The sequence below is a fragment of the Neophocaena asiaeorientalis genome, unplaced genomic scaffold (genome assembly GCF_003031525.2).
Source record: "Neophocaena asiaeorientalis asiaeorientalis breed wild unplaced genomic scaffold, Neophocaena_asiaeorientalis_V1.1 scaffold177, whole genome shotgun sequence".
Taxonomy (NCBI): Eukaryota; Metazoa; Chordata; class Mammalia; order Artiodactyla; family Phocoenidae; genus Neophocaena; species Neophocaena asiaeorientalis.
This window is the reverse complement of record NW_020172779.1, coordinates 13220399-13231267: the sequence shown is the minus strand read 5'-3', so window position 1 is coordinate 13231267 and position 10869 is coordinate 13220399.

The window sequence follows — 10869 nt, the reverse complement described above, 5'->3', positions numbered from 1 at the left end:
CCCCCGCCCAATTCCCACTCCCACCTCCAGGCACCCAGCCTGCAGTCATGAAGATTACGTGTTGATGCATTAAAAGCTCTTGGATGGCACCCAGCACAGACCAAGCTCTGTGCATGCACTTGTGTCACGTTGCTGTCACCACTGGTGCCACTGCACCATGAGCAGACCCAGGTCCAGGCACTGGGCAGCGTTATCTCATCTCGCCCTCAGCAAGCCCTCCCGGCTTCACAGAGCTTGACAGGAGGCTTAGGAAGATCCGTTACCGCGCAGCAGCCATGGGGGTCCGGGTGAGTAGTTCTGGCTCCAAGGCCATCCTCAGAATTTCCACCACGTGGGAGGTGGTCAGCATCATGAAATTCTAGCCAGGGAAATAACAGCCGTGGAAAGCTGACCAACACCACGGCGTTGAAGATTCCGAAGTGTTGGTCTCAGCATTTCTTTTGTCTCCTTTCGTGAAAGTGGGTAGATCTTGACGCCTGTTCACACACCGTGGCAAGATAAACCCTACAGACCAACCTGTGGGGAAAATGGGGTTTGGCACAGAAGCCTGTGACTTTGCATCGGGATGTATCTGGGAGAGGTGACCATAATTAGCTGGGTGTTTCAAGCCGTAATTACCTGGATGGCAGCCAGCTTTCCATCTAATTACAGAATGCTTCAGTGGTTGCATTGGTTATGTATTGTTTTAAACCTGGAGCAGCCTCTCTTTGAGGTCAACACACTGGCCCCCCATTGAAAGCAGCCCCTCCAGTATGCTGTGAGCCCCCCGTGGCCCATCTCCCAGGGATGCTAGGAACAGGAGGGCACCCTGATCTCTCTCCCTGGGGTCCTTCAAGCCCTGGACAGTAGATGGGCTGCTGTTCCCTGTACGTGGAGTTGGTCCTGTAGGAGGCAGAAATCCTCCTCCTTCGGCCCATCTTCAGATGAGGAGATGTGCTCGTAGGGCTGAAGTGGCTTGCCCAAGGTCACAGTGAGTCACGGCAGCAGGTGGAGGCCCAAGGTTTTGTGGCCTCGGCACCAGCCTCCCCAACCTCTCCCTCCCCAGCCCTGCGTTTCCCTCCTCTCCCCTGACCCTGTGCCCCCCGCCGTATTTTTTAAGTCTTCCTCCTCCCAGAATGTGGGTGTATGTGCGGCAGGGGTGGGGTAGGAGTGTTGACAATTATGGGGCAATTCAACCTACTCTACTTTGCCCCCCACGTGTTCTCATCCATCCCAAATGGAAATCTTTCATTTCCCTGAATCTGCAGTATGTGGGTAATTTGAAGCCGGTGGGCTTCCTGGAGGAAGGGGGTCTGTGCCCATCCTGGGGGCCTGCACGACTGAGCAGGTGAAGGCAGAGAGCTTGCGCAAAGGCCAGTGGGACAGTGTGTGACGTACCTGCAGCAGCCGGAGCAGGGACCAGTAGTGAAGGCACAGGCAGGAACCCTTCCCCAGCAGTCGTGCACTCCTCCTTCCCGGGGGGCCTCTCCCGCACGGGAACTGCTAACCTGCATCGCGGCCACGACCCCGGGCCCGGTGCCATATCAGCACGACCGCGCTCGTCCCAGCCACACTCTGAAGCGGAACGATTGTCTTAACCCGTTTTACAGTTTAGGAGACTGATGCTTAGGTGAAGATGTAACTTGCCAAAAGTCAAATCGATTGTGAGGGGCAGGGGCCGGACTCGAACCCAGAGGTCAGGGCCCGTGTAGCTCCCAACCATGACCTTGTGTTGCCTCTGCTGCTACTGACTGGGTCCGAGCCGGCCCACTCCAGCCTTGCAGGGCAGGTCAGCCCCGGGGAAGTGTAAACCAGGAAGTGCAACGAAGTTTGCAGTCCGGAGAAGTGACGGCCTTTGCAGAAGGGGCCCCGGGTGAGTAGTTCTTGGACAGCTGCTCTGCAGAGGTCGGGCTGGCATCCGGTGTCCCGGTACGTGCAGCCTGTGACTGAGAAGAAAGCGGTGGCTGAGTGAGTGCGTCTGTCCGTCAGCACCGCAGCCCCATGTGCGGGCATTGAAACCCTTAAGCTCCTGAAAACAGGGATCAGAGCTCAGGTAAACACAGCTGTTTTGCAAAAATCTTACCACACAGCAAACCCTAGTCAGAGGCTCAGAAGGCCAAAACGTTGACCTTCTTCAAAACCACCAGGGGAGAAGCCCTGTTCGGCTTCACACATCTTCGGACAGGAGTTAAACCTTCACTTTATAGGTCCAAGCAGATCTGAGGACGAGAGATGGCACACGTGTCACCTGCATGCTGGCCTGAGAATCCAGCAGGGCCAGGTTTTGAGATTTGGGCCAGCGTGACCTGGGGTCCTCGGCATTAAAATCAGATTCCTCGGCCCTGAACCTGGAGTCTCAGGAGGGGCCCAGGGATCTGCATTTTACCGGTATCCGCAGGTGGTCCCCAGGTACCGCCAGCGGGCACGGGTCCCTCTCAGTCTCCCAACAAGAACTGTAAACCTCACCGTCCCCAGATACCAGTGAGGAATCACACAGATCTCCTCAGTGCTTGACGTGCAGTTGGTAACCTCCAAGTATTCCTTGCGCGAGTGAGCACATGAAACCTCCTGGCAAAATAAGTAAAAGAACGCCCGCTGTTGAAAACGGGGGTCATGTTCGGTGGCGGGAACGTCCTCCCCAACCAAGAGTCAGAGGGAGCCTCTGGTCCAGGTTTGCTCTGCCCACTGCATACTGCTGACTCTCACCCAGTAAACAGGAGGCCTGACAATGGGCCTCTTTCTATGGTGCATTAAGCCGCAGAACAAAGACGCACAAGAATACGTTGTCTGAATGCGCAAGCTTAGTTCCTGCTCAGCTGGAACCACTTTAGAAAACCCAGACACCAGGACTCCCCTGGCCTGCTCCACCTCCGGAGAGCAGTCGACTGCTTCCCTATCTGGGTCCCCTTTTACGGCTCTGCCACCGTAAGAAAGCTCTAGAGCTGATGAGCCGCGAGTGCACCCAGGCTGCCCCGCTTTCCCTTCCAGACCAGTGCCGGTGGCTGGGGTCCACTCTCCAGCCTAAAGCCGAAGCTGAGTCTGGTCTGTGCCCAAGTAGGGGGTGCGGGTGATGAGCAGCTCACACGGCGAGGGGAAGGGAAGGGAGTCTGGGTAGGCCGAGAATAGGAGCAGAGTCAAAGTGAAATCGGCTGAATGTCTACAACAGCTAGACGTATGCACATGCCCCGTGACCCAAGGCTCCCGGGCAGAAATCGTGCATGTGCTGGGCAGAAAAACATGCTGGAGTGTCCATAGCAGGACTGTTGATAACAGTAAAAACCTGTAAACTACCTGAATGTCCGTCCCAGTAGAATGGTTATATAAATAGGGGCATCTTCACGCGATGTGTACAGCAGTGAGAACGAACCAACCACACACAATAGAATGGTTATATAAATAGGGGCATCTTCACGCGATGTGTACAGCAGTGAGAACGAACCAACCACACACAATAGAATGGTTATATAAATAGGGGCATCTTCACGCGATGTGTACAGCAGTGAGAATGAACCAACCACACACAATAGGGGTGAATGTCACAAATGATGTTGATTGAGGCAAGAAGCCACACTCAGGAGAATTCACCTTTGATTCTACATAATGTACAAAAATAGGTCATATATGTGGTTACAAGTCACAATCACGGTTACCCGAAGGGGAACTTGGAAGGGAGGCTGGGGGAGGGACTTTGGGATACAGATGCTATTCTTTCTTCTTCTGGGTGCTAGTTACACAGGTTTGGTTCAGTTTGTGAAAATTCCTCGAGCTGTTTGCTTCTGATATGTGCACTTTTCTGTGTGTATGTTATCCTCAGTACAATGCTGATAAATGTGTAACCAGCTCTCAAAAAATATATATATATATTTTAAGGCCCTTATTTGTAGCATTTGCCAATTCCCATGGTGTAAATATTTCTACCACGGCTGATTCCAAGCTACCAATATGATGTCGCTGAATGCCAAATTGGGAAAAGAGGTATACGATCCGTTACAATCCGTTCTTGCAAGTGGGACTGAGCCAGCTCCAGCAGACCACTGGTTATACTTTAACAAAAGTGTTTTAAAAAGTAAAGTCTGCTAAAACGCAGAGGTGAAATTAGGGCTAATGAGGATAAGCCCCTTCTGACCTAGCTACCTGCTTGGCCCCATGTGAGGAACACCCATCACCTACCCCCCCACCTCCCTATACTCTTTAAAAAAATGTTATAACAGCCTTATTGCAATATAACGCATATACCATACAATTCACTCATCAAGTTTACATTTCAGTGGTTTGTTTTTAGAATTGTACAACCATCATCACAATTTTAGAACATTTTCCTCACCCCCGAATGAAACCTTATACCCTTTAGCAATCACTCCCATTTTCCTCCAACCCCTGACAACCACTAATTTATTTCCTGTCTCTACAGAGATTTGTCTCCTTTGGAAATTTCATATAAATGGAATCCTAGATGGTCCTCTGTGACTGGCGGCTTCTACTCAGCATAACGTTTTCAAGGTTTATCCGTGTTGCAGCATGTATCAGTATTTCTTTTTATTGCCAAGTAATGTTCCACTGTATGGATATCCTTCATTTTGTTTTTCCACTGCTGAGCAGATGGGTTGTTCCCACTATTTTGACTACTATGAATAATGCTGCTATGAACGTTCGTGTGTACGTTTTTGCGGGGACGGATGTTTTCGTTTCTCTTGTGCGTATACCTAGAAGTTGAATTGCTGGGTCAGAGGGTGACTCTGTGTAACCGCCTGAGGAACTGCCAGACTATTTTCCGAAGTAGCTGGACCATTTTGCATTCCCACCAGCAGTGGACGAGGGCTCCAGTTGCTCCACATCCTTGACAACACTTGTTATGATCTCTCTTTTTTATTACGGCCAGCCAGGTGGGTGTGGAGTGGTATCTCACTGTGGTTTTCATTTGCGTTTCCTTGATGACGTGATGTTGAGTATATTTTCATGTGCTGACTGGCCGTGTGTACATCTTCTCTGGGGAAATGGCCATTTAGAACCTTTGCCTATGTGTCCTTTTGTTACTGAGTTGTAGGAATTCTTGATATATTCTAGATAAAGTCTCTTATCAGATGTGAGATTTGCAAAAATTTTCTCTCATTCTGTGTGTTATCTTTCCCTTCTACCCTTTTGAACATGGACCTTGTCCTCAAGAAGATGGAACGTTCAGGAATCACAAACTCCAAAGCCTTCAAAAGCCAGGCAAATCACCAAAATATTTGAGATGAACTTGGGTTCTTCTCCAGTAATACCACAGTTCAGGCTAAGTTAAGCGTCACTGGGGCCTCTGCGAGCATAGATGTGGGCAGTGGATTCTCTGGCCCTGGGTTTGATGCTGCATGCCCCCCGCCCCATAGCTGAGTGAATGTGGGCAAGTTAGCTGGCCCCTCTGAACCCTAAATTTTCTTTTTTAAAAAAATAAATTTATTTATTTTTGGCTGTGTTGGGTCTTCGTTGCTGCGTGCAGGCTTTCTCTAGCTGCGGCACGTGGGGGCTACTCTTCCTGTGGTGCGCGGGCTTCTCTTGTTGCGAAGCAGGGCTCTAGGCGCGCGGGCTTCAGTAGTTGTGGCACGTGGGCTCAGTAGTTGTGACTCGCAGGCTGTAGAGCGCAGGCTCAGTAGTTGTGGCGTACGGGCTTAGTTGCTCTGCGGCATGTGGGATCTTCCGGGACCAGGACTCGAACCCGTGTCCCCTGCATTGGCAGGCGGATTCTTAACCACTGTGCCGCCAGGGAAGTCCCCTAAATTTTCTTGTCCATGAAATGTGGGTACTACCGCTGCCCTCACAAATGGAGATGGACAGAGAACAACTTGGAACATTTTGGAGCAGGCCCTCCTGTATAATGGTTAACTGTGCACACTTTACTTTGATAAATTTTTTTACTATAATGTAAGGCCTACATCTGGTCTGGCGTCTGTTAGGGCTGTGTCGGGGGTAATCCCCTCTCCCACCCTGCTCTTTATGCCAAAGAGCCCCGCCGGGCTGCCTCCACCCTCCATCCCCTGAGCCTTCCTGATTGCTCAAAGCTGCCTTTAGATGCCTGAACCTGCTACCTCTTAGGGCAGTGGGGAGGGCGAAAGGGCTAAATATTACTACTTTTGCTTTTATTGTTATTAAATCGGAGACCAACAAATGTTTCTCAGCTTCTGGGGCCAGTAAGAACGTTACCAATAATTGAAACCAAAAGAAAGTGTGGTTTCGCTCTCCTTTCAAGAGGAAGTAGCCTTTTGACCCCATCAGGGGTTTCTCAGTCTTCCCCGCGGTAGCCACCACCCCAGCCCCTGCAGCAGAGCCCAGCTGGGCATTTGTGCCCCTGGAGCCCGGGGCCTGGCTGCTCTGACGAAGCCCGCAGCCCGTGAGGTCGGCCTGCAGAGGGGCTGAGGGCAAGGGGCAGGGTCTCAGATCCCCGGGGGAGCAGATCTGGTGGTTCCAAAGCCAGACTTCCTTTAACAGACAGGTATACTCAGGGATCACGGACACACCACCCAAGGTTGAGCTGTGAATTTCAAAACAGAAATGAACTCTAGAAGTGCCTCATCTCTGCCCCTCTGGCTCTTAACAGTAAAGTCACTCCCTTCCATGAGTCAGGCTGGGAAGTGCTGATTTCACGGTAACACATCACCTCTGCTTAGAGAACCCTCCCTGCCAGGCAGGATTCTTGCGGCTCCGACACACCCAGCTCCCCACGCCCTGTGCCCAGGGTGCCCGTGGGGTCAGGACGTCCTTGGGGAGCCAAGCCCAGAGCAGGAACCCGCTGCTCCCCTTTCTGAGGCAAACCCACCCATTAAGCTCCATCTATCTCTGTGTCCATCTGTCTTTCTCTCTACTTAAGCTGTGGGTCTCAGACTTGAGTGTTAAAAATGCAAACCCCGCACCCTGACCTCCCTGATTCTGAGTCAGCGGGTCAGGCAGAGCAGGTGGGACCCGGGGTTTTGTGCGTGTAGCAGATACGCCTGAGCGCTCTGATGTGGGTCGTCACGGACTGTCCTTTGAAAAATAACATTCACATGGTTCAACATTTTTTTTTTTTAAACCAAAGCAATGTGTGGATCTTGAAGCCAAAAGAAGCGCTTTGTTGGGTGCTGGCCTGGCCCCTCCAGCTTCATCCTGTCTCACCGTCCTCAGCCCCTTCCAACCCTGGCCGGGGCCCTGCTCCATCACAAGCACCCGTGGTCTCCTCCAGCCTATTCTAGGGCTCAGGCCACCGACCAGACATAAAGCTGCTAATAGGTACCGTCTCTGCCTGCCTTTCACGCTCCCTGCAGCCAAGAGCCCATAGGGGGTCCTCAAACAACAACTTTAAGTAAGGGGGCCACTAAAACCCCGACCCCAATCCACCAACGTTATCCTGAGAGAAGAAAGACGTCAGAATTACAGGAAGTGGTGTCTTTCCTCTGGCCTGGTAGAGGGTATTCAAACACAGCTCGTCTGTCTGCTGTCGAAATGGAGTCCAGTTGGACTATGACAAATAAAACCCTGCTTGTGGGGCTTCCCTGGTGGCACAGTGGTTGACAATCCACCTGCCAATGCAGGAGACATGGGTTCGAGCCCTGGTCCGGGAAGATTCCACATGCCGGAGTAACTAAGCCCGTGCGCCACAACTACTGAGCCTGCGCTCTAGAGCCCACGAGCCACAACTACTGAAGCCCACACGCCTAGAGCCCATGCTCCGCAACAAGAGAAGCCACTGCAATGAGAAGCCCGCGCACCGCAACGAAGAGTGGCCCCCACTCGCTGCAACTAGAGGAAGCCTGCGTGCAGCAACAAAGAGCCAACGCAGCCAAAAACAACACCCTGCTTGTGCCTGCATCCAATTAGGAGGGAAGAAGGAGTGCAGAGGGGCAGCTCTGCAGGGCAGCAGGGGCAGGAGAAGAACTGGAACCCGCCCACTGGGGTCACCACCCCCAGAGCTGCTGAATTGAGGAGGGGGAGCCTGTCCTTGCCTGGCTCCAGCCAACAGAAAAAGCTCGGGCGAGCCTTTTCCCCTCTACGCTTTAGTTTCATCGCCCGGAAGTTAGGGATTGCATAGGTTGGCCTATGGTTATGCCATCACATCTCCTTTTTCTGATTTTGACTCTCTCACCACCCTTTAGAATGAATTGTGATATCGGACCAACTCAGACAATCCAGGAGAGTCTCCCCATCTCAAAATCCTTAATCACACCCACAAAGTCCCTTTTGCCATGGAAGGTAATATATTCACAAGTCCCAGGGGTAAGGACATGGCCGGGGCAGCGGGGGCGGGCTGCTTTATTCTGTCTATCACAAAGAGCTCAAACAAGTCTCCCAGAGTCACAGCGCTGGAGAGTAGAGAGTCTGGGTTAGGTGACACCCAGGTGGCTTTTGCTTCCTTTAAACCTCTGTGACTCCATGCTGATGATCCGTGAGCTCCACCCTGTTCTCAACGGAGTGGCAGAAGCAGCAGCAGGGCCCATCTTCCTAGACTCATACTCCATCCTCCTCCGAGAGCCCCCTGTCTTTCAGTAAGCATCTCCCGTGCACCTACTATGTGCCAGACCCCAGGGACACAGGATAATCAACCCCACACACGCCTGTGTGGACACTCAGAGTCAAGTCAGCAAAACATATGTCCTCGGTACTTCAATAAAGCAGCTTCCAAGATGGGGGCAGTCTAAATTATAACAATCCTTTTGGCAATACATAAGAGGTCCCCCAAAATAGTAATACACTGGCCAAAATTCCAACTCTTGAGAATTTTTCCTAAGAAAAATAAAAGATTTATATACTATGCTGTTATTTTAGAAATTCACATGGCTGATTAATTATGGTACATCCACCCAATAAAATAATATGTAGCCACAAAAAACATGCAAACATACTTAATATATGGTGTTTCAGGGTACAATCTAACAACCACCAACAGGGGACTGATTTACAAAGGTAAAGTGCTTCCTGACAATGGAATGCTAATGGCTGTCAAAAAGAAGAAATTGGAAATTCTCCACATGTCAAAAGAGAAAGATCTCCATTACATGCATGGTTTATACGTGGAAAAAGTCTGGAAGGATTTGAATACCATAGTTCTGAGGTCAGAACTATACTTGGCACTTTCTTCTATTGTGATATATATTTTTTTAATCTATTATATATAGTAAGCTGGGGTGACAAATTGTAGCATAATCTCTTTGGAAAGTGGGTAGTAATATTTAATAAATTCGAAGTTACGCATATCTACCTACTACTCAGCTACTCCACCCCAGGTACAAAGAGATTCTTTCCTTTCCTTTCCTGTGCACAAGGGGACATGGAAAAGAAGATCCGTGCAAAAGCACTGTTTAAAAGAGCAAAATATTGGAATAATGCAGATGTCGTCCCCAGAAAAATGAACAAAGCAACCGTGTTAAGTTTATCCAGCAGAATACTCCCCGATGTTGATTAATTCTTGGAATGAATCAGCCAAAATTTTCAGGTATGTACTAGGTACAGTTCTTATACCTAAAAAATGATCCCGGCTCTCATGGGGCTCCCACTCAACTGGGGAAAGGTAGGGAAGAGAAAGTGGGAGAGACACAAAGACTCCACAGTTTTTCACGTGGTAGTAACGAGTGCTGTGAATCACGGAATGAGTAGACATGGGCTACATGTAGCAACATGAATAAACAGTGTGGAGTAGAAAAGAAAGTTGCCGGAAGTGTTCATACGAAATGAAACCATTTATATGAAGTTAAAAAAAATCTACAAAATTCGACGTGTTGCTTATGGATATATGGGGATGATTAACCCCAAACAGGGTAGTGGTTGTCTCAGGGAGGGGGCAGCGGGGGAGCCACAGGCATGGATGCTGGCATAGGGCTTCCGCTCCCCCATCGCCCCCTCCCAAAGAACAGGAAAGAAGCAAAGAAGGAAGGGGAAGATCTGATGCAAACATGGCAAAATGTGAAGACACGACCGAGTACGTGGAGAAGGTGGACCTGGAAGGAAGGTTGTGATGTTCACGGTTGGGACCTGGGGGTGAGGAAAGGGCTTTCCGAAGAGAAGAGCCTTGAGAACAGACAGGTGCTCTTTCTATCATGGAGCTGGAACTCTTTCATAACTTTAAAGAAATGAAAAACCAAGTTGCTTTTCTTTCCTGGGCCTGAGCTGTAGTCAGGATGGCATCCTCCCTGCCCTTGTCCACACCATGCTCAACCTCATCTTGAGTCTGTTTATTCATTTTTGCCTCTTGTGGTCCCTCCCGCTCTGGCCTTTTCAGCCAGCAGTTGGTGAGAAAGTACACAGGATTCTCCCATAAAGCACAGCTGTCCGACCTCGCGTGCAAATACCAGCAGCCCTGGGGCTGGGGAATGTCTTCTGTGTTCTGAGTTCTTCCAGGAAATACTTACAGAGCACCCGCTGGGTGCTGGTCCCTGCTCTGTGCTCAGTATACCACAGGGAAAAGGATAGACAAGATCCCCATTTTCCTGAAGCTTCCATTCAGTGGGAGGAAACAGAAAATAAATAAGTGGAATAACTAATACCTGATAATAAGTGTCCTGGAGAATATGAAACAAGATAATCTGATAGTGACGAGTGTCGCTTGGTAATCCCAGGGTAATTTAGAACCTTCTCTTTTTCCCGCAACAAGGTTTATAATGAACTTTTGTCAATCCAAAAAACAAAAAGGTTTTAGGTTTACGATTCTATTTCACTGAAAGAAGAGGGAATTCAGGTTAAAACAGTGTCATTTCCCCAACTGTTAATTTTGGAAAGAATCATTTTACTCTTTCTTGTCCTCCCGAAATATCTACAGTGTGCCAAGAACGTGACTTTTCGGAGCTGTAGTCCTCTGATGATAGTATCTGTTCTATCCCTGTTCTTGCCACAAACAGCAACAACTATTGCAGGAAAAAAAAAAAAAAAAACAGTTCCTCCTGGTACCCA